Source organism: Neofelis nebulosa, chromosome 3 (genome assembly GCF_028018385.1).
Source record: "Neofelis nebulosa isolate mNeoNeb1 chromosome 3, mNeoNeb1.pri, whole genome shotgun sequence".
In the NCBI taxonomy this organism is placed as follows: domain Eukaryota; kingdom Metazoa; phylum Chordata; class Mammalia; order Carnivora; family Felidae; genus Neofelis; species Neofelis nebulosa.
In genome coordinates this window covers 164,195,753-164,220,633 of record NC_080784.1, presented here as the reverse complement: position 1 = coordinate 164,220,633, position 24,881 = coordinate 164,195,753, and the positions used below count along the sequence as shown (strand labels likewise).

General features: G+C 44.4%; 1 long non-coding RNA gene across 1 annotated transcript; it reads right to left on the bottom strand.

The window, feature by feature from the left end:
- Positions 1 to 363: 363 nt before the first annotated feature.
- Positions 364 to 22,907, bottom strand: LOC131507587 (uncharacterized). The gene is made up of 3 exons (XR_009259567.1): positions 22,303 to 22,907; positions 2,280 to 2,404; positions 364 to 1,918 (listed from the first exon to the last, which is right to left on the bottom strand). It is a non-coding gene; the product is annotated as an uncharacterized LOC131507587 (long non-coding RNA).
- Positions 22,908 to 24,881: the final 1,974 nt, after the last annotated feature.

Here is a 24,881-nt window from a genome sequence, read left to right as displayed (position 1 = left end):
GAATACGTGTCTCAGTATGCAAATAAGGGGGCATAAACTAGAAGCCATGATAACATAGTCAAATGCTTACACCGGAGGGTCCCAGTGACAAACACAGACACAGATGTGGTGTTGGCAACCCAAACCCCATAGGCGGCATTGCCAACAGGGGTGTGATTTTCTAAAATGGCAAACAATTTCAACTAAATGCCCAGACAAAACAACATGCATTCTTCCTTAATTTTCCTAGTAGTTGCATTTGTGTAAGAGTCAATGTTTATTAAAACCAGAGAAAAATGGTTTTGTGTTTATTCATAAAGTTAGATTCTAGGTTCAGATACAAAGAGATTAGTTGATTGATGATTGATTGATTTTTTTTACCACACCCCCCCCCCGGACATCCAGTGGACATGAGAAATCCATGTGGGCAAGATCTTTGTATTCTGGATTTTTTTAAAGAGACATTGTTGGTATAATGAGACCATTGGTACGATTAGGGGAATTTAGAAATATGAACTGTAAATTACTGAAGTAAAATTGTATCAATTATAGATTTCCTGACTGTGATACCTATAGTTATGCAAGAGAATGCCTAGTTAGGGAAGATAAGCTGAAATGTTTAGGCATAAAGTAGTATGATGTTGGGGTGCCTGGGTGGCTCAGTTGGTTGGGCGTCCGACTTCGGCTCAGGTCACGATCTCGCGGTCCATGAGTTCGAGCCCCGTGTCGGGCTCTGGGCTGATGGCTTCCTGCTTCCGATTCTGTGTCTCCCTCTCTCTCTGCCCCTCCCCCGTTCATGCTCTGTCTCTCTCTGTCTCAAAAATAAATAAACGTTAAAAAAATTTTTTTTAAAAAAGTAGTATGAGGGGCGCCTGGGTGGCGCAGTCGGTTAAGCGTCCGACTTCAGCCAGGTCACGATCTCGCGGTCTGTGAGTTCGAGCCCCGCGTCAGGCTCTGGGCTGATGGCTCGGAGCCTGGAGCCTGTTTCCGATTCTGTGTCTCCCTCTCTCTCTGCCCCTCCCCCGTTCATGCTCTGTCTCTCTCTGTCCCAAAAATAAAAAAAAATAAAAAAAAAATAAAAAAAAAAAAGTAGTATGATGTTTGTAATTAAATCTCACATGATTTAGCAAGAGAGAGAGAGATTTTGTATAAATACACACAGAGAGAATGTAATAAGGCAAAGATGCCAAAAACATTGCCAATTGGAGACTGTAGGTGAGAGCTACCCAGGTGCTCCTTGAACTATTTATTCCTGCATCTTTTCTGTAGGTGTGAATATTTTCCAAAATAAAAAGTTGAGGAAGTGGGGGGAAAGCTTTTTGTTAGCTGCCGAGCTTAGATAAAAGGCAGATATGCAGGATACGGGACGGTTCTTTGTCATGTGGGACAGCCCCATACTTCCCAGAACATCTAGCATTCCCGAGTTTCAACCAATACTGTGCTTAATCACTGTGAAATCCAAAAGTGAGCAAGGAGAGAGCAAGCTTGTGTTTGGCGTCTCCCTACTCCGTTGAGAACCATCACTGGAGGTGACCCCATGTAGTGACGTACACTGAGTTAGGGGGCAAAAGAATTTATAGGCTTTTAGAGCTAATCAGCAAGGATCTCACTTTTCAAAGTAGGGTCCACTGACCAAATGTACCTGCTTACCCTGGTAAGTAAGCCTCGGGCATGACTGAGATACGGGGTTGCCCACACAACCCCTCTACCCTCTGCAACCCCCATCATCCTTCAACCCCTGGAACTTTGGAATCAGAATCTGTTTCAACAGGATCTGGGTGATGTTAATGCGCATTAAAATGCGAGAAGCACTGCTCCAGAGTGTGGATTTTAAGCTCTGCTGTCTGGGTGAGCCCCTGGGTGGCATGGGGCATGGAGAGGAAGCTGCCTTCATGTCTGCTCCAACCAGAGCGCTCAGCTCCTTGAGTTTCCACTTGAGCTTTGGATTGAAGAAAAGGGGAGACCGCTAAAAACACTTGAAAAGCCCTCTCCGGTTCTCAGTCTACCAATGAGTAAACAGGGGCCGCTGGAGGGTACATGACTTGCCACATGCAAGGACGCGTTCATGATAGTCAGGACTCAAATCCACAGCCCCCATCTTGAGCACAGGGCTCTCCCCACAAGCACTCTGGGCTGGTTTTCCTCAGACCCTGGATGGGGCTGGACATGACAGCTGCCGCTGTCCCTGAGCACTGACAGACTCCAGCCAGCCCCTGTTCCACCGCTGGGAGCTTGGCCGCAGACCCCTGCGGCATAACCTTCCACCCCCCCACCCCCACCCCCAGCCTACAGACTCTGACCTGCTTTGCCTTCTGGGATCCTCGTCGCAGACTCTGGCCATCAGCTCATCCTGGGGATGCTGGCCCCGGAACACCATGGGTCTTGTCGGAGCAATGAAACAGCCTCTCCAGCCCTGCGCAAACTCCTGGGGGTCGAAAGGAACAGTCTTCTTTCTAATCGGAACTGGAGTCAGCTCTGGGATCAGAGATTGATTTGTTATATTGCTAACGGTAATGAGCGCCTGGTCCCTTTTTGCCAACAGCCCACAGATTTTCTTCGCCCAGCGCAGGATGTGAGCCAAGATATTGAGACAATCTGACCTCAGCAGCTCTTGAGCGGCTTCTGTTCAGGAATTGTGAAGTCAGTGAGTGAGCTAACTTGGTACCATTACAGGTAGTTTTTATTGGCCTCTGACTTATTACTTTAAGAAAATCCTCTATAGCCCTTACCATGTCCCAGGCATACGCTAAGCATTTTGTAAAAATTATCTCCTTCAACCTCACAACAACCAGAGTGGCCAGGGCACAGAAGGGTGGGGTCTGTGATGAGCACAAATCGACCTCAGGCAGCGAGCAGCAATGAGAAAGGGACTGACGTCTGGGCCCCCAGCTCAGACAGAACATGATTGTTTTTTCTCTTTGGTGCTGAATGCAGGTGCATGCGGAGAAACAGGCAGATTTAATTATTGAACCTGGTCTCCTCTGGGTTGATCGCAGGCTCTCAGCAGTCTTGCTGACCAGCTGCCAGTCTCAGAGTGGAGCCCCTTTGACCAGGGCCAGGCTCCTGGGAGGGAGTCTGGGAGCACAGAGAGGGTGCTCCCAGGGGAGGGGTCAGTGGGGTTGAGCCTAGGGCTGAACCTGCCCAGGAGTCCGATGCCCCTCAGACTCCTGGGAGAGTGCAGATCCACAGCCTGGCCCTCCCTCCCCCACTGGAAGCACAGCAGCAGCCCCTTTGGCATAACCGACTTCCTGACCTGCTTTATTTCCCATGATGCTCGTTTGCAGACCTATGGGCCATCAGTGAATATTTGGTATGTTAGCCCAGACCACTGATGTTTTTGTTAGGTCTCTTCCCCACCCTCTCCCCAACACTACCATGAAATCACCCCCCATCCCTGCCCAGAGTCTGGGCGGGTCAAAAGAAACAGTCTCCTTTATAATCTAAACTCGAATTAGCTCTGGAATCTGAGAAGGATTTGTTAAATTTCTTACAGTAATAAGCAAGGTCTATCATGGGGGATGTTATTGCCGATCGTTTTCTCTCCTAGGGGCTGTTTGAGACATTTTGCCTGCACAGGCCTTTACAAATTATTATCTGCCTTTTAGACAAGCCGTCTTTATTAACTCATGATCTGAGGCATTATTAATTTATTACATGGCTTTGTGTAGTGGCTTGTCTTAGAAAGGCCAGCAATTAATCACATCTCCCTGATCTAAGGGTCTTGATTTAACTTCCTTTTATGTTTTTACACAAATGCATGAATTTGAAAGAGTGAAATGACCCTAAAGTATGTATGAAACACCAAACTGGTCTTTTACACGTTCGAAAATTGCAGCAAAATCAATTTAGAAGGAAATATTTTCATCTGATTGGAAAAGATTATGGCCCAAGCTTTATTTATTTGGATACAGTCTCTCCCCAGCAGGACTGGCAGTGTGCCCAGAGGGAGGCACGTTAACCTGCCATTCGACGAAATCAGTAAATAGGCTGATCCGGTCTCCCAGTTCCAGCTGACTGATAAACACAAACTAAACCAAACCCTGAGAGCTAAAGAACAAATTGGAAACTGAATATTCTTTTGCCTTTATATGTTCTGCTATTGTTTGCTAAGTTGGGGGAAGAGAAACCAATGAAAAGCTCACTCATATGTCTAGCTTACATGACATTTTAAAAAATGCCTGTTTATTTTTGAGAGCGTGTGCGAGTGATGGAAGGGCAGAGAGAGAGAGAGAGAGAGAGAGAGGCAGACAGAGAATCCCAAGCAGGATCTGTGCTGTCACAGATCCGAAAGCGTCTGGAAACAAGAGCCAGACGCTTAATTGACTGAGACACCCGGGTGCCCCTATCTTAAATGATATTTTAAATGCTATCTCCTTTGAGCTGGCTCTAGGTAGATCAGTGATCAATCTTGAGATCATTCAAATTAGCTAAATGAACAACTATGCAGAATGATTGCTACTGCTTTGTGATGGGAGCCAGTAATGTCGCTGGGGCCACACTCTCCCCAAGTCCAAGTCCTTTGTCTCAGATGCACGCAGTGAGGAAGTTGAAGAGCCCCAGTGTTCTGGCCTCCTTTCTTATTGATATCTTGGTTGCCCAGTGTGATGGGCTGAATTATGTTCCCCCCACATCCATATGCTGAAGTCCTAATCCTTAGTACCGCAAAATGTGACTATATTTAGAGAGAGGGTCTCTAAAGAGGTAATGACGTTAAAATGAGGTCATTAGTGTGATCCCTAGTCTAATGTGACTAGTGTTATAAGAAGAGGAAATTTGGACACAGACATGTACAGAGACACAAGGAGAAGGTGGCCATCTACAAGCCAAGGACAGAGGCCTCAGAAGAAACCAACTCTGATGACACCTTGATCTTGAACTTCCAGCCTCCGGAACTGTGAGAAAACAAACTTCAGTTGTTTAAGCCACCCTGTCTGTGGTACTTTGTTGCGGCAGGTGAAGGAAACTAATACCCCCAGCCTTCACTCAGGTCTTAAATTTGCTATTTAAGCTAAAAGAAAAAAAAAGAGTCATACATTTGACCATGGAAAGTTATAGATGCTTGTCATGAGTAGAAATAATCTGAGAAGAGAGTTTGGAAATCTTGCAAACCCATAGCCATCAGGTAGGCAGTTTCTTCCCAGTGACTGAGTAACTAGATGGTTGGAAGGCATACTCTGAAAATGAGCTTCTCCTCCTAGGAGTCAGGAGGGGGTGACTTATGCACGAGCTAGAAAGGCTTCTCTGAATTTCCTCCCCAGAGGCACGGAGGTAGCTCCAGCAACACGGGCTCCTAATAGAAGGAATGTGGTTTGGTGATTTGAATGAAAGTACATAGGCATCTCAATCACTAGCCGTGTTAGGCTAATGAACAAAAGTGAACACACAGACAACCCTCAAAACATCAGGGCATTTATATGAAAAAGTTGGCTGTGTCTCTACCAGAAAGTCTGATGTGTCTCAGCAGGAGTTCTCCTCCAAGTGGTAACTCAGGGATCCAGGATCCCTCCGTCCTGTGATGTGGCCATCTCGACGTGGGGCTTTGACGGTCACCGGGGCAGGGGGAGAGGGAGAGAGAGAGGAGACATACCAGCCTTTTACTGCTTCAACCCAATATGACATGTATGTTCATGGTCCACCTGTTCCAACTAATATCAAGGGAAGTTGGGAAACACAGAGGGGCAGAGTGACTATTTGGTGAACTCAGATCACATTTTTTTGAACTTTCATTATGCATTAGCCATAGTGCCAGGAACTTCACATGTAGTGCCTTGCTTCATTCCTTTTTATACATAGGGAAACAGAGACTTAGAGAGGTTAAGTTGCCCAGGGTCCTATAAACATAAGTGATAGAACCCACATGGGGATTCCGGGGTGTCTATTTCCAGAAGTCCATAGACGCTAGGCTATACTAATGGGAAATTTTTTACTAAAAATTTCGAAGCCCTTATCTTGATTTTTATTTGTCTTCAGAATCACTCTGAAAACTGAGGGCGAAATACGAGCTCAAAATCTGGAAATATTTGAATAATTGTCTATCCTGTCCAAACTATCCAAGTGACTTGAGGATATGGAGACTTATGACCAGTTTAAGACCGATGATACTCTCACTGATCTTATAAGTGTATCAAGTGCAGCATTTTATTTTTAATGTGAAATAATTTCACTGAGTGGTATTTCCTCACAGGATGCTTTGCTTTATTTAAAAAGGAAGAGGCTAAGATGATTCATACACTTCTGACAGCTTGTCCCTGAAATGTCAAAAGAAAGAATCTTAAAGATGATGGCACTCAGCTTACATGGTAGAATTTTCATACAAACCCCCAGGAAAGGGAGATGTTGCCCTCAAGGTGACCTGTGACTCATAAACTAAGAACTGTGTAGGGTTGAATGGTCAAAAAAGAGGTCTGAAAAAATGCCAGAGCTGGGCAAGGTCACTGGCCCCAAACAAATCAGACCCACCTACTCATTGATTAGAGCCTTGCCTTCCCTATAGCTGAAGTGAACTCTCTTTGTCCATTTGCACTGTGATTGATTATCGTTTAAAAATCATTGGTCACCTTTAAAATAATGGTCTCTGGTTGGAACCCAAGACCTACTCACCCATTTGGTTTGAAAACCAAATAACTTCAGAGACACGGGATTTTACTTAAAAAAAAAATTATTTGAAGACACATTTATATGGCTCAAAACAGAATACTCTGACCTATGAGACTTGCCCTTACTTTGACCTTGTCTCCAAGAACCTTTCTGGAGACAATAGGGAAACCTCAAATATTCAGACTAATTGTGCGGTGGGAGAGGATAGAAACCAGATGAATTTAGTGGGAAGTTTGAGCTGCAAATGATTTTAAGAAACACAAAATACCATCCTATTTTTTATCCAAGCTATATTCACACTCAAATTGTTGCTAATAAGCTGCCAATGGATAGATACTCTCAATATTAATTCTTGCACTGATGCCAATCAGTACTTTGGGGCCCTTGCTCACACTGGTTTAAAACAACATGAGAAAAGCAGGAGCCATGCAGTGATTTCTTCATTGAGCTAAATCTAGTCAGCTTTGAAATTCTGAGATTAGTTCCTCCTTAATTTTTTGATTTTCAAGTTATCCGTTCTCTAATGAGACGATGAAATAGACTTACAAAAAAAAGAAGTTACTGATTTAGCAAAGCAAAACTTTGACACCCCTTTGTCACACGCCCAAGTATTTAAAAAATTTTATTCACCTGTGAAATCTAGCAACATTGGGCTCACGGTCTGTAGAGATCTACTTTCTTAAGGAATAAGTAAGAGATTGGTAAATATTTGGATGTCAGCATCTTTTACCGTGGAAGCAATAGGGAGAAGTGTTTAAGAGCATGGGCTTTGGGATTAGCCAGACCTCAGTCCCAACCGTGGTTGTGTCACTGACAGGGTGGTGACCCTGGGCAAGTCACACGGCATCTCTAGACTTCTGTTGCCTTATCTGTAAAATGGGGATAATAGCACAGTATCTATTTCTTTTTTTTTTTTAATGTTTACTTATTTTTGAGAGAGAAAAAGAGACAGAGAGCGAGCGAGGGAGGGGCAGAGAGGGAGACATGGAATCCAAAGCAGGCTCCAGGCTCTGAGCTGTCAGCACAGAGCCTGACATGGGGCTTAAACCCATGAGCCGTAAGATCACGACCTGAGCCAAAGTCGGACACTTAACTGACTGAGCTACCCTGGTGCCCCTCACGGTACCTAGTTCTTAGAGTTAATGTGAGAAGTAAATGAGAAAATGAATGTGAAGCAATTAGCACATAGCAAATGCTAAATGAATGTTAACAGTTGTTATTAGTATTAACATTATTAGTAAATGACTGCTTGAAACGTGTGCTCTTGGCAGTAGTTGGGATTGCACTCTTCTTTATTTTATGAACTTGCCAACCGATTCATAAAATTGGTTGTTTCTGGGATGTTTGCAACATGAATTGATTCGATTGCCATTAAAAGAACCCAGCTTGCAGATTATAGTATACAGTGTTGAGACTTTTCTGTCTGATTCTCCTCCCTCCAGGAACAGAGCAAAGAAAGTCCTCTCCTCTCCCCACCCCATCTTGGACTCCCTGGTGCCATATGCCTTTGCCGCCATGCTGCTTTATGGATGCCTCTCACGGCACTCAGGTTCCACAGCAACTCCAGAATGGAAGACAGACGGAGGTAGCCCTCTGGGCTCCTACCATAACCACACAACACAGACTCTGAAGAGAGACTGGAGGCAGTGTTTGACCTCATCATTTTTTCTCTGAGCAACTGAAGTCAAGGTTATTCAAGTGCCTTAGCAGGCAAGTTAGGGAGAAAAAGAGTCAAGGCTGAATGCATGCTTGGTCATTATTTCTTTCCCTCTAATTAACAGCACACTGTATGATCATAATAACTTCCTCACAGGGATAAAGCAGTCTGCACATATATGTACTTGTCTATCACCAAACATCAAGGGAACGGTAACTTGGAGATTGAGCTGAATTTTGGTGAGCATTCAGCACCATGTGCCATGCTGAGCCCCCTCCCTGCCTCTCTTTTGGCATCTTTTTTTTCTTCCCCTCCAAACACACAGTGCCCTCAGATCATTCTATTCCAGCCCTATGTTATCTCTTCTCATAGTATCTTGTCCTTCTCTTTCCCAGATCCTATCACAGTTCAAGGTTTACTTCTCCCCTTCTGGAATCTGAACTCTAGGAGGGGCTTGGTCTGTTTCTGCTTAACATTGGATCCCAGCTTTTGGCATGATGCCTAGAATATTATAGGCCTTCAATAAATAATCTGTTAAATATGGATGGATGGATGGATGGATGGATGGATGGATGTTTGGATGGAGTGCACAGACTTCTCTCATCCCATGGAATTCTAGGAGTAGGATCTCTTACCACTTCTTGCTTCATCAAAATGCATTGTCCTGTTTTCCACCTCTCAACTCTGAGTGTTTTAATTTATTAAACACATCTGAATAAATGTTCTCCAAAGCAATGCAGTTGCATTTTAACAGGAGCCTTTGTGAAAACAGATGTCTAAGGAATAACTGTGATGTTGAGACTCCAGGCCTCGTGGACCTGGGGAAAAGTAAGAGATTGAGTCTGGAAGTCCCTTTGGCAACCTCTCCGTTCAGCAGTTTCTAGGCCACTCAAGTAAATCAGGGAGCCAGTGTAATGAATGGTTAAGAGCAAGGCTTCTGGAATCAGACTGCATGGAGCTGGACTCCATCACTCAGTAGCTGTGTAACATTGGGCACGTTACTTTACTTCTCTGTACCTCAGTTTCCTACTCTGTAAAACTGAGATGCATTCTCCCATCCATGGGGTTATTGTGACAGTGAACTAAGATAAGCTATCCAGAACACTCAGAAAAGTACATGGCCTGCCTCAGGAAACATCAGCTAAGCTTGTGCCTGGTTTTTCTACCCCCAACCACATAACCGGGTTGACCACATGCTGCATTTATAAGATTTAAGCATCTATCTCAAAATCCAAGCCAAAGCTTGACTTGCCACCAGTGAGAAAGCTCACCAGACTTTGTCTCTGCTTGTAGGCCTGTTCGAAGCAGCATTCCAGGATGACCCTGGTGGGCAAGATGACATCCCCAAGGCATGGCGACTTTGAGGAAGGCAACCACCACTTGGAATGGCATGCTTTTAATTCTGGAACGTGTGCTTTTTAAAAAGTCATCTGTACCAAGGAGGTGGGCTGAGAGAATACGTAGGGAGCCCAGATGTAGCAGATAAGGACACACAGACCCCATGTTCTTTCTGGGTTTGGGGCGTGGAGGCCTGTTCCTCAGGCAACACTGGCATTCTACCTCTGTTGGCTCCAGGATCACCGGCCTTATGTACCTTTGGCCTCTGCCCCCTGCTGATGAGCCTCTGTCAGGACCCTCTTTGCAATGTTCCCATTTCAGAGTTTGTTTGCCTTGACAACAAATGCACTTCACATCATTAATGGACGCTCGGAGGGGGTGAACAGCTGCTGCTTCTCACGTTGCTATACGGACTTCAGGAGCCTCCATTAAACTCCTTGGACAAACTCCACAGCTCAGACGCTGCCCGCCCCATTCTCCCAAAGGCTTTGTTTATGTGAAAAGTAGACGATGGGAATGAAAGCTGGTGCAGCCCCTCTGGAAAACAGTATGGATGCTCCTCAAGAAACTAAAAATAGAACTACCCTACAACCCAGCAATTGCACAACTAGGCATTTATCCAAGGGATACAGGTGTGCTGTTTCAAAGGGACACATGCACCCCCACGTTTATAGCAGCACTATCAACAACAGCCAAAGTATGGAAAGAGCCCAAATGTCCATCGATGGACTATATATATATATATATATATATATATATATATGTTGGAGTATTACTCAGCAATCAAAAAGAATGAAATCTTGCCATTTCCAACTATGTGGATGGAACTGGAGGGTATTATGCTAAGTGAAATTAGTCAGAGAAAGACAAAAATCCTGTGAAAATCTTATGACTTCACTCATATGAGGACTTTAAGAGATAAAACGGATGAACATAAGGGAAGGGAAACAAAAATCATATAAAAACAGGGAGGGGGACAAAACAGAAGAGACTCAAATATGGAGAACAAACTGAGGGTTACTGGAGGGGTTGTGGGAGGGGGGATGGTCTAAATGGGTAAGGGGCACTAAGAAATCTACTCCTGAAATCATTGTTGCACTATATGCTAACTAATTTGGATGTAAATTAAAAAAAATAAAATTAGACGAAAATGGAGAGCAGCCAATTGATTTTGATTAGAAGACACCGCCATTTTGATTAGAAGTCATAAGAAACAGAGTGGCAACTTCCACCCTTTTACTGAAGCCTGGGTGCATTAAAACCTAGAGAGAGAGAACCCATCATAAACTGGAGAGCCTAGAAATTAAAATAATAATAATAATACTGTGACCGAATCCCAAATTTTCAGGGACAATGATCTTAGACCTTCAAACAAACAAACAAACAAACAAACAAAGCTGTGTGTGAAATAAGCCAGTCACAAAAAGACAACAACTGTATGATTTTCCTTATGTGGAGAACTTAGAATAGTTAAATTCACAGAGACCAGAACTAGAATGCCTGTTGCCAGGGCTGGAGGGAGAGGGACAGGGGAGTTCGTGTTTAATGGGTACAGTTTCAGCTGAACACGATGGAAAGAGTTCTGGGGATGGGAGGTGGTGATGCTAGCACAGCATTATGAACGTACTTAATACCACTGAAACGTACACTGAAAAATGATTAACATGGGCAGTGCCCGATGGCTCAGTCAGTCGAGTTTTTAGCTCCTGAGTTTTTAGCTAGTTGAGTTTTTAGGCTCTTGGTTTTTAGCTTAGGTCATGATCTCACAGTTCGTGGCATCGAGCTCAGCATCGGGATTCTCTGCTTGGGATTCTGTCTCTCTTTCTCGCTCTTGCCTCTCCCCACTCTCTTTCTCTCTCACACAAATAAATGAAAAATAAACTTCATAAAAATGATTTTACGGTATGTGTATTTTGCCACAATTAAATATACATATGCACTGTTCCTCAGAGAGCAACTTGCATTAATTCCAAGCCATGGGCACGACATATGGAAATGGCTTCTCTCCCAGTTTCGAAATGCGTGCCCAACTTAGCTTCTGTGGGGCCTCGTTTGAAGAATAGATTGCATTAAGACAGACTCTGGGTTGGCCGCACCAGGAAAAGGTTCAGGAAAACTTTGTGGAATTAGCGTGTTGCAAAAATGTAAAGAAGGTAAGTTTCATCTTTCCTTCATCTCCCACCTCTTATATTTTCCCTAATTTTATCGGGTTTTCACGCTTTCTTCTGAATTTCCTCCATCGCAAAGCAGGATTTACCACCTGTGTAAAGATAAAACTGTATTTTCTCCTTGCATACAGTAGACACTTGGTAAAAAGTGATTGAATGAATAAACTCTTTCTCCCTGCTGGTAGTGATTATTTGTGAAGCCCATTTACTCTTTCCAAGCCTCTTTTTAATCTCCATTAGCTTGTTTTATCCTCAAAACACTCGCCTCAGGTTTGCCACTACTGAGAACTTGGCATGGGGGGCATTAGTATTGCTATTTATCAGGTGATGAAAATCGAAGGGCTCTCAGTCAATGCCACTCAGACAGTGTTTGGAGAAGCAGACTTAGCATGAGGGCTCCTGGCTCGTTTCTCAATACTCTTTTCACACAGCCAGGATGTCTCACGCTCAGGATGACAGCTGACATTTACTGAGCACATACTATGTGCCAGGTACCATGCTAACAGCCTTATGTGTGTTATCTTCTTTAATCCCACAGCAACCCTCCAGGTAGATATTATTATTATCCTCATTCTACATGGGGGGGGTGTGATAAAGTACAGGAAGAGAGAGGTCAAGTAAAGAGAGATAAAGGCACATAGCCGATAAATGGTGAAGCCAGGATTGGACCCCAAGTTTTCTGGCTTAAATTCATGAATTTAACTGCTATAAAATTACTGTCTTAAGATGAAAGCCATGTAATATCATCCTGCAAAGAAGCTCTTTCAAGAAAAACCAGAGAAAGAGGGACTATTTAATCCAAAAGGATGGTCCCCTAAAGACGAACTCTCAGGTATTTGGGGACCAAGGAAGCATATGGGGGTGAATAGGACTCTATGGGAACCCCCCTGCCCCAGAGAAATTAGTCTTTGAAATCTATTTGATTGAAATATATTTTATAAGAGAACACTCAAATGCATTCTGGTTTAAAGAGCAATTCTAGAATGTCGCCTGAATTTTTACCAATCCTGGTGAATCTTTTGTGTTGTGCAAGGGATCCATCTTCAATAGGGAGTCTAATTTTATTCTCAGATCTAGTGGATTTCAATCCAAGTCATGTCTCTGTTCCTTTAGTTCTGTCTTGATTACAATAGGAAGTATAATATTCATTTTTTAAATTCCTACTTTTCTCTCTAATGATGCCATATTCCATAGTACGACTCACCTAAAAATACATAGAACAATATTCTAACTGTAAGTGTGTAAAGAATCACAATTATTTGCCTTCATAATATTATAAGTGTGATGTGTACTATTATTAAAAGTAAATTTGGAATGGATATAATTTTATTAGTTTAAGAAAAAATAAAAAAGAATATTTTCTGCGTGTGTCAGTATTTTTAAGGTAACAAATGAAATTCAAATAAAACCGTCTTATATAATAAAGGAAATGTATTAGTTCATGTAACTAGGAAATTCAGCAGTCAAGAGGGCCCGAGGGGCACCTGGGTGGCTCAGTCAGTTAACGTCTGACTTCAGCTCAGGTCACGATCTCACGGTTCATGAGTTCGAGCCCCGAGTCGGGCTCTGTGCTGACAGCTCAGAGCCTGGAGCCCGCTTCAGATTCTTTGTCTCCCTCTGTCTGCCCCTCCACCACTTGCACTCTGTCTCTCACATTGTCTCAAAAATAAACAAACATTAAGAGGACCTGAAAAATCTCTAAGATTCAAGTGATGTCATTTGCTCTCACTTTTTCCCTCTGTCCTTTTTCCATCCCCTTTTCTGTCCCTGGCTCATGGTAAATGCTACATAGGTACTTGTTTTTAGTATTGCTATCCATATTTGTATTAGAATTACTTGCCCCTGGACAGGTTGCTTCACATCTCTGCTTTAGGAAGTCCTTCTATAAAATGGGAATGATATACCTACTTCAAAGTGTGAAGTTTAGGTAACCACGACATGTAGAGAGCATCAAGCATTTTGCACACAAACGAGCCTGGCCATCATCAGGTGGGACGTGTACTTGCTTTACAACCCTTGACCCCTCTCATGGATCCCCACCATGGAGAGAGCAAACCAAGAGAAAACCACGTAGAGCAGAGCCTTGCTGTTGATTTCTTTCTCAGCACGTGTAATCAGGTGTTACTCTCAAAAAGTCACGGCAAGTACCTTCCTGGTCTGTGCCCCCTTGGTCTGTTCCCAGTCTACAAACAGTTTTAACATTTGCTCTAATTAGCAAAATCAGTGTACTTTTGATAGTGAAAGAGAAAAAGCAATTTCTCACCCGTTAGGTGATAGTTGACTCTTCTCTTTGCCTGCCTCACGCTTCCTGTTCTAATCCACAGAGCCTCGTCTGAAATTTTAGCCTTAAACATGACCAGTAAATACTGCCTTAAATCATAGGCCTCGAAACGGGTGAGAAGTTAACCATATGAAAACAATTGAGATAGCCCGAGCTCAGGCTAGAAATGTTAAAGGTTGTTTAAGAGTGGACTCCCAGCTGTCTCCTGTATACAGCCTTGCCCTAAATAATTTCTGGGGGGATTTTATCACTTTTCTTTCTTTCTGATGGCATCTTCCCCTTAAAACTCTTCCCAGAAATAGGATCTCACTTTAAATTCTCTTAGATTTCTGAAAGTAGGCAGAACAGTTGGATACAAATGCGACACTGGGCCACTTTAAAAAGTTTTGCCCGCACCAACCTTATTTCCTCGTGAAGTTTGTTTTCAACTGCAACACCTATTTATTAGTAACAGTACAAGACAGGACAGCAGACTCTTGGCACCAGAAATGGGGAACGTTGAATATATATAATGGACACACAATAAACTATATACATTTAAAGCGTCGACTTTGAACTGAGAACAAACTGAGGGTTGATGGGGGGTGGGAGGGAGGGGAGGGTGGGTGATGGGCATTGAGGAGGACACCTTTTGGGATGAGCACTGGGTGTTGTATGGAAACCAATTTGACAATAAATTTTATATTAAAAAAATTTTTTTAAATAATAAATAAAGTGTCAACTTTGATAAGTTTTGACATATGTCTACGTCTGTCAAGCCATCGCCACAATCAAGGAAAATACCATATAAATCACCCCCAGAAATTCCCTCTGGAGTTCAGATGTCTCTTTTCCTTACTTCTAAAGTGTGTCTAATTTTTTCCAAGGTAAAGAAAAACACTATTTACTTATCGTTAGAAGCAAAGATTTTAGTACGTATGTGGAACCTAGCCAGAAGTGGTACGACTCCATTACAAACTGACTTTTAGAACCAGGAGAGGAACTGGTTACCCCATTAAGTAGAGTGTCTGCTTTCTAGCTGCCGGTCTGCTAACTATGAAGAGACTTTGGGGGGAATGGGTTGTCCTTCAGGGATTTCTAAGCACTCCATAAACTAGGCTCATCCAGCCTGATGCGGCTCTCGGAGGTCTTATTTTAAACAGATGGGAAAGAAAGTACGTTGCCTCCCCGTGACCCTTTTGGAGGCGCTGAAAAAGTCACCAGTGAGGTAGATGGCCATAACCATATAGTCCCCTGATTTCTGAAGCAGAATTCAACCCACAAGACCCAACAATCCCAGGTAGAGCTCAAGCCATGTACTAAGAAACTAGAAGAAAAAAAAGAAAGAAAGATAAGGCCAGAGGAAACATTCATCCTCAGTGAGTCACTGGAGCTTCTGAGCTGGATCCTCCTATGAAGCCCTAAAGAATTATGAAACGTTTTGGCTCAGTAGGAGGAAGGAGTGTTCACCAGATTGTCCTGCAAAACGTGTGCAGGAAATTATCCATCAGGTGGGAGAGGAGAACACTGCAATTCCATCCAGATGAGACATGATCAGAACAATGCAGGGTCTGCGCTGAGAAATGAAACAAAAGCATATGAAATCAAACGAGGTGAGGCGAGGTTGGAGGAGGAGCTGGGAAGAGCAGCGGCATTTGGAAATACCGTATGCCAGTTGGACCTTAGAAATTGTTTTCCCTCCCATTCCATCCCAGACCTCTGCTTCCCATCTCTTAAATTCCTTGGAATTCCCCAGTGGGCCTAAGGGGAGCGGGGGTGGGGGGGGGTGGGGGAGGGGGGCGTGGAGGGGAACATCCATTGTTCAGGGGCAGGGGGTGGTAATATGTAATTGTTGAAATGGATTCAATATGACTGAATCTAAATAAACATACAGCTTTATCAGTTGGAGATGAAAGGGTCTGACCAGCTCTGAGCCTCTTTCCCTGAAAAGCGCAGAGATACTAAAAGGAAATCTTATCAAGGGGTTTTAGAATCCAGAAGGAGATATGAAGTAGCCGACTTAAAACATACACAAGATAGGATCTGGAGACAAATGGAATCGACTGAATTCCCTTTGTCTCTCCTTCCATTTTTCTTCTTTGGTAAGAGCTGATAAATATCTGTGTGCAAAGGCAGTGAGGGGAATTCAAGAAACACAGTATTTTTAAAATAAAAGAAAAACTAAACCGAAGTCCATGTAAAAAGGCCCCTTTCCTTCTTCACACTGGCATGGCGAGCAAGCCTTAGCTAAGCCTTGGAATCTCTTGTCTAGGCATAAAGATCAAAAGCCTTCTGTGTTGGCCAAGCTTGTTTATTGCTGCTATAGGGGCTCTCTCGAACCCAGGGGGAGCCAGGCACGAATACCCGCCATGAAATCAGAAGCCTCCGTGAGTAGGGCAAATGGGTGTTTCAGTTCTATCCTTCTGAGGGATTTGTAGGGCCATCCCAGGAAGGAAGCAGAAGTTTCTATACCTCTTCCAGCAGGGAGGATGTGCCCAAGGAAAGGCCCCTGTTAAATTAAGCAGTTTAACATTCCTTAGTCTTTTCTTTCTCTTATTAAAAAAAGATTGGGGAGACTGGTTGGCTCAGGCGGTTAAGCATTCAACTTCAGCTCAGGTCATGATCTCACCATGCGTGGGTTCCAGCCCCACATCAGGCTCTGTGTTGACAGCTCAGAGCCTGGAGCCTGCTTCGGATCCTGGATTCTGTGTCTCCCTCTCTCTCTGCCTCTCCCCTGCTCGCACACGCTCTCTGTCCCCCAAAAATAAATGGATATTAAAGGGGCGCCTGGGTGGCTCGTCGGTTGAGCGGCCGACTTCAGCTCAGGTCACGATCTCGCGGTCCGTGAGTTTGAGCCCGGCGTCAGGCTCTGTGCTGACAGCTTGGAGCCTGGAGCCTGTTTCTGATTCTGTGTCTCCCTCTCTCTGCCCCTCCCCCGTTCATGCTCTGTCACTCTCTGTCTCAAAAAATAAATAAATGTTAAAAAAAAAATTAAAAAAAAAATAAATGGATATTAAAAAAAATTTTTTTAAGAAATAACTTAAAATTTAATATAATTTGAAATTAATAATATTCATTTGTGTTCATTTTAGATAAAAAGTCCAGATGGGCAAAAAAGAAGAAAACCCCTGTTAACATTTTCCCAACTACTCTTCCTGAGTGGCTCAGTCTGCTGAGTGTCCAACTCTTGATTTCAGCTCAGGTCATGATTTCATGGTTCGTGGGTTTGAACCCCACATCGGTGTCTGTGCTGACAGTGCAGAGTCTGCTTGGGATTCTCTCTCTCTCCCTGTCTCAGTTCCTCCCCCACTTGTGCTCTCTCTGTCTCAAAATAAATAATTAACTTAAAAAATTTTTTAAACCCCCAAACTTTTATAAAACCAGGGGCACCTGGGTGGTTCAGTCAGTTGAGCAACTGACTCTTGATTTTAGCTGAGGTATGATCTCATGGTTCATGGGTTTGAGCCCTGAGTTGGGCCTTGCACTGGCAGTGTAGAGACTGCTTGGAATTCTCTCTCTCTCTCTCTCTCTGTCCCTCCCTTCCTCCCTCCCTCTCTCTGCCTCTCCCCTGCTTGCTCCGTCTCTCTGAAAATAAATAAACTTAAAAATAAAAGAAAACCTTTCAAAACCAAATGAAAAATCACACTTCTTTTTTTATGATTTACTTGCTGCCCCCACTTAACAATACATACAATGACTATGTCATCATATGTCTAATTCCCCTGTCCTGGGTAGCTTGGTGGTTTGCAGGATTTTGTTATTATAAACGACCTGCAGCTAAATTCCTAAATGTCCTAAAACGACCTGTGCAAATTCCTAACCTATTTCCTTAGGAGAAGTTCCTGGAGGTGGTGAGTCAAAGCTGTGTGTGATTTGTGGATTTGTGGCTTCTGGTCGTACTGTAACCTTCCCAAGCCCCTGTGGCTGCTGCAAGTTTTGTCAGTCTGCCGGGCCATCTTATTACACCTGGGGCTAACTCCGGGGACTGTCAATCTTCTGCTAACCTGATAGTCTCAAAGTCGGGTCTAAAAATAAAATTAAAAAAAACAACAAACTTTTAGTAGACTTGAAATGATGGTTTACTGAATACATTCACCCTCCCTTGCCTCCCTGCAGTCTGGGGCTTGGCCGGTCTCAGGTGCACAGAGATGCCAACCTCTAGGACTGGGGCACCAGCTGTTTAATTTCTTTAATTACTCGTAAGATGGATTAGTTTTCATTTATGCGTTTGTCCATTTGTTTTTCTTTCGCTAACTGGCTATTCATCCCCTTAGCCCATTTTTCTTTCTTTTTTTTTTTTTTTTAAATGTTTTTATTTATTTTTGAGACAGAGAGAGAGCATGAGCAGGGGAGGGGCAGAGAGAGAGAGGGAGACACAGAACCCAAAGCAGGCTCCAGGCTCTGAGCCATCAGCACAGAGCCTGACGCGGGGCTCAAACCCACGGAGTGTGAGATCATGACCTGAGTTGAAGTCGGACGCCCAACCGACTGAGCCACCCAGGTGCCCCAGCCCATTTTTCTATTGTGATAGTCATTTTTTTTCTTCATAAGAACTCTTTATATGTAAACGATATTTTTATCAGATTTTAATACAAGTTATATATTTCTTCAAAGTTTACTATTTGCCCTTTTAACTTTTCTTAATGTTTATTTTTTTGAGAGAGAAGAGACAGGGAAAGCGTATGAGTTGGGGAGGGGCAGAGAGAGAGAGAGAGAGAATCCCAAGCAGGCTCCACACTGTCAGAGCAGGGTCGGACTGGAGATTTGAACCCACGAACCATGAGATCATGACCTCGGGTGAAATCAAGAGTCGACGCTCGGGGCGCCTGGGTGGCGCAGTCGGTTAAGCGTCCGACTTCAGCCAGGTCACGATCTCGCGGTCCATGAGTTCGAGCCCTGCGTCAGGCTCTGGGCTGATGGCTCGGAGCCTGGAGCCTGTTTCCGATTCTGTGTCTCCCTCTCTCTCTGCCCCTCCCCCGTTCATGCTCTGTCTCTCTCTGTCCCAAAAATAAAATAAATAAATAAATAAATAAATAAATAAATAAATAAATAAAAAGAGTTGACGCTCAACCCAGGCACCCCGACCATTAACTTTTTAGTAGTATACCGTTTCGTCATATACTCAAAAAAAGTTTCAGATTAAACAAAAAAAAAAAAAAGGTTTCTGCCTTGGGATCATGCTTACAAAGTTCTCCGTTTATCGCTGCTCTCTGAAGGAAGATGGTGGTTTTTAGACAATGCTTCATCAAACCCCCATTGGCTATGTTTTATGTATTTTTGGCCCCAAAAGAACAGAGGCAGTGAGTAGATCGATGAGATTTTGTATTACAGTGGAATAAAACCTTACATATTTTTGTTTACTGGAGTTGGCTTACTTTGGCTAACTTATCACAGAGCATGAAAAGTCCAGTGAGGCCCCCCAAATACACAATGATGCCCAAGGGGATGCTGCTTCTTTGTTTGAATGCTCACATTCATTTGGAACCCTGTGTCTTTGGAGCTCTGAGCAGACACGTTCACCTTGCCTCAAGCTCCTTCCTCATCCTTGAGCACCTGACCTGTTAAATACGAATTTGTTAAGCTAGTTGGAATGGCCGCCTCTAAAGTAGAGCCAAGGGGAGAGCCTCTTTGTTAAGAGAGTGTCTCCCAGAGAACTGCTCGGGTACAATCCATGGGGGGTGGGACAGGATGGAGTGGCATAGTCCTCTACTCAGAATAACCTTAAATATTCTTCAGAACCTTTATAAAACCAGACTCAAATCTGAAGAAACAATCGGCTTCTCTGAATTTCATGGTGGGCACATGTGTGTTGCACACGGAAAGTTCAGTTTCCCAAAAGGGGATTATTTTGTACAACAGGGTGATATCCAACAGGAAAATCTGACCCATATTATCTAGAAATCCACTCTGTTATTGGACCTAAATCTTGGCATCCAGAACGCATCTTGGTTTTGTGCCTGCCCAGCACCCATTCCCTCTTCTTGGATTGATGGCACGTCGGTTTTGCTTTGAGGAATCTTACTGCCTTCCCTCTCCAAATGTATGATTTGACAATAGAGGGGCTGAGCCCATTCTATGACACCGTGTAGGCATAGGAGTCAGACCTAGCCAGAGTGTTTCATTCTCCTTGGCTGCAGTGATTGGTTCAAGGACAGGCACATGACTCCAGCTGACCAGTAAAATTCAATGCCTGGGCTTTTCATTGATATTAATGGGCAAGAGATGTGTTCTTTTCACTAGTGACGTTGAGCAGACAGGTTGTGAGCCTGGACCTTGGTCGCCACCTTGTCGTCTCATGGGAGGAGGCTGTCTGCATGAAACCTACCTGCCCAGAGGAAAGCAGATCCAAGAAACAGAAGGGGGCTGAGTCCTGACTACTACAGTGAGCCCCTAGACATACCCATGCCTGAAATTGATGTCCCCTCCTAAACTGGTTCCTGAGCCAACCCCCTCTTCTGCTTACCTTCGGGTGAGGTGATATTTTAGTCACCTGAGCACTATTTCTCAGTAATAAGAAAACGGCAGCTTTTTTTTTTTTTTTAATAGGTCTGGAGCAATGGTTCTCAAACTTTAGTGGCATTACAAATACTTGAATGGCTCTTTGAATGTTTATTTATTTTTGAGAGAGAGAGAGAGAGAGTGAGCAGGGGAGGGGCAGAGAGAGAGAGAGGAGACAGAGAATCCCAAGCAGGTTCTGAGCTGTCGGTGCAGAGCCGGATGTGGGGCTCAAACTCACTGTGAGATAAACGCCCTGAGTGGAAATCAAGAGTCAAAGGCTAAACCCACTGAGCCACCGGGATGCCCCAGAAAACAGAAGCCCCTCAAGAGCTCGACACACCTTGGCAATGAAGCCAAGTGTGAAAGAAGTTTTGGTCTGCGAGTCTGGATTGTTAGTCCTACCTCCACTAACTACTTTCATTTTTTTTTTTTTTTCAACATTTTTTATTTATTTTTGGGACAGAGAGAGACAGAGCATGAACGGGGGAGGGGCAGAGAGAGAGGGAGACACAGAATCGGAAACAGGCTCCAGGCTCCGAGCCATCAGCCCAGAGCCTGACGCGGGGCTCGAACTCACGGACCGCGAGATCGTGACCTGGCTGAAGTCGGACGCTTAACCGACTGCGCCACCCAGGCGCCCCCCACTAACTACTTTCAAATCCTTGGGCTAGTCACTTCGTTCGCGGCGGCTCACTTTTCTCACCTGCGAAAGAGGTTCTGGGAAGAGAGAAACTCTAAATGTATCTTCTAAGGCCCTCAGACTTAGCTCTGTGGTAACATTGTGTCCATACTTCAAGTCAACCTGCGGCGCTGTCTCTAACTGCCACCTCCACAGCCAGTGACAGATGACACTGGTTTATTTAAAAGCTGAAAATCAAGGCAGAAGGACCAAATATTCTCTAAGGGACTAGGAGTAGAGCAAGACGATCTCTAAGCCATTGCTGGGATATAGATTCCCTTGGCAGTGTGTTAACGAGGTACTATAATAACACATTAGCTATTATAACCATCGTATAGATTAGTAATAAATATTTTGCTCTAAAAAGGTTCTACTGCTCCAGTTTTGCTGAGCTAAAGTAAACCAAGATCCTACTATGTCAACAGATGACACAAGTGTTCAGAAGTGATGCTGTCCACTCCAGGCAGAGGAACAGAGAAGGCGGGAAGAGAAGCTGGTCACACCCCCAAGGAGCCTTCGTCATAGCCCCACTATTTACTTCGGCGAATTAGCAATGCTCAGAACTTCAGACACGGTCACGGAATGATCTTTGAGAAATACAAATAAAATTATACAATTCCTCCGCTTTCAGTCTGTCATTGATTCCCTGGTGCCTTCAGAACTAAGTCCAAACCCCTTGGTGTGGTATAAAAGCTCTTTGGGATGTAAGCCTTGCTTTAAAAAAAAAATTTTTTTTAATGTTTATTTATTATTTTTGAGAGAGAGAGAGAGAGAGAGAGAGAGAGACAGAGTGCAAGTCGGGGAGGGGCAGAGAGAGGGAGACACAGAACCCGAAGCAGGCTCCAGGCTCTGAGCTGTCAGCACAGAGCCCGACATGGGGCTCGAACCCACAGAACGTGAGATCACGCCCTGAGCTGAAGTCAGATGCCCAACCAACTGAGCCACCCAGGCGCCCCTGTAAGCCTTGCCTTTAATTCCATCCTGCAACACCGTCTCCTGCCATTCTTCTCTACATACCTAACCTACATTAATAGGTCGACACACATGAAACACTTAGCATACTTACTAGCGTTTAGTAAGCGCTTAAAAATGTTGGCTGTCATTACTGTCCATCACTGATACTCACAGTTACCCAAAGATGCATTACCGGTCCTGGGCCTGTTTGCCCTGAATCCAGCCTCGCGCTTTCCCTGCTCTGTTTTCACCCTTCACCACTGACCCCTGCAGTGGCAGTGTTTCAGATGTCACAGAAAATGACGGAGGCTAAGAAGAAAGGAGAGGGCAGGGCCTTCCCCTCCTTGCTGCCCTGGGGACTTGTGCAGCAGTCACCATGTGTCTTCCCTAGTTCCAGCTCTCCCCCAACAGGCCCGCTGTGGTTTCAGCTCTGGGTTTGGGTTCTTCTTTTTTCCCTCTAGCAGGGGTGGCTGTGGCTTCCTGCGGATGCCCGTTTCTGCCTTGCCCCGTCATCCCGTTGAGTTCTCTCGTCCGCATAGCCGCGCCCCTGCTTTACATTCCCTCTGTTGCATAAACTCCAAGAGGTGTCTGTTTTCCCAGAGAGACCCTGACGGAGCCACACAACCTGCTCTCCCACCACAGGCCTCTGCTTGTGCTGTATTTCTGCCTGCTCATCCTCAAGGCCAGCTCTGGGTCATCCTTGGAGACCCGGTTGTAACCAGCGCTATCTCTCTGAAGCTCTCCCAGTTTTCCACCCACTTTTTCCTGACCAGTGAATCAGGTATCTGCCCCCCGCCCCCTCCGACCCATCTCTCGAATAAAGAGTGGTTTATTTTTGGCAACGGCCGCAGACTTAATTGTCTTAAAAAAATTTTTTTTCAACGTTTTTTATTTATTTTGGGGACAGAGAGAGACAGAGCATGAACGGGGGAGGGGCAGAGAGAGAGGGAGACACAGAATCGGAAACAGGCTCCAGGCTCCGAGCCATCAGCCCAGAGCCTGACGCGGGGCTCGAACTCAAGGACCGCGAGATCGTGACCTGGCTGAAGTCGGACGCTTAACCGACTGCGCCACCCAGGCGCCCCTAATTGTCTTAAAAGCAAGCGCAGTGTGATTGTCAACACGGTATCTCAAATCCACCATATAGAAGATGTGTTTACGGAAGGAATGACCGCATGCATAAGTAGGGAAACACTTGGCAAATCCAGATAAAAAGAATTGCAAACCGTCATGTCTCCTTTTTTCTTATGAGCAGAACCCTGGTTCTGTTTGGAACGGCACTGTTCCCGGCCCTGGAAGTACTTGCTTTTCCAGCCTCCCTGGCAACTCAAGGAGTCAACCTGATGAAACAAACGGAAGACTGCTGGGGAGGTTTCTGGGAAAGCTTTTCTTTTTTTTTTTTTAACGTTTATTTGTTTTGAGAGAGAGAGAAAGAGCACAGGGGAGGGTCAGAGGGAGGGAGAGAGAGAATCCCAAGCAGCCTCCACTCTATCAGCGCAGAGCCCGATGTGGGGCTCAAACTCTCGAACAGTGAGATCATGACCTGAGTCGAAACCAAGAGTCAGATGCCTAACAGACTGCACCACCAAGGCGCCCCTTTGCTTTTCCAGTAGAGGGGCAAGCCACAGCCCCAAACCACCTTTCCCCCACTCTGCTTGTTCTGCACCTTGAATGTCAGTGTGCTATCTGGAACACACACGAAACAATGAGTGTGAGGGAAAGAACCCAACGCATTTGAGGCAGCAAAGTAAAGAACAGAAAAAAATACGGGCTTCTTAGGGATTTCTGGATATGGCAGAAAAAGAAACTCTCCTTGTGAGCTGTTGTTCTTCCAATTCTGCGTCACCTACAGCCAAATGCGTGCCTAATGGATAGAATCTGCCATTTGGGGATAATCTATCGTTGTTCCCTTTCATCATCCCAGATAAAGTGTGGTACAGTCACAATTAGATTATCCAGTACCTGTGGCTAATTTGGGGAGTCCAAAGGAAAAAAATAGGATGATGGATGTGACGGTTAATTTTATGTTTCAAGTTGGCTGGGCTACTGTATCCAGCTATTTGACCAAACACCAGTCTAGACGTTGCTGTGGAGGTATTTTTAGACGGAATTAACATTTAAATCAGTAGACTTTGAGTAAAGCAGATCACCCTCCATAATGCAGATGGGCCTCATCCAATCAGTCGAAGGTCTTACGAGAGAAAGACTGAAGTTTCCCAAGGAAGAGAGAATTCTGCTTGCAGACTATCTTTGGATTTGAACTACATGCTGAATTCTGCCCTGGGCTTCTAGCCTGTGGTCTGCCTTACAGATTGTGAATTTGCCAGCCCCCACAGTTGTGTGAGCCCATTCCTTAAAATAAATCTCTCTCTCACACACACACTCGCTCACTCACTCACTCACAACGTATTCTATTGGTTTTGTTGCTCTGGAGAAACATGACAAATACATTGGGTATAAAGAAACTCAGGGAAAGAATGACCTTTTAGTGGGAAGCAAAGATCCCTTGAAATACACACCTTAGAGGAAGCCATTAAGAATTATCATTCCAAATTTGGTTGAGCCTGTTCATAATTGTTTTCCTTGTTGAGAGTTTGGATACAGACCAACTTGACATAGGCGCCATTTCCCTTTGGATCAAAGAGTAGCCTGCATTCCTTCCAGGCTCAATTTCATCAATCTGTAGTGTCCTTCTTTTCCCCTCTGTGAGGCTGTATCCCACGGCCAGCACCTTCCCAAACCGGTTTTCCA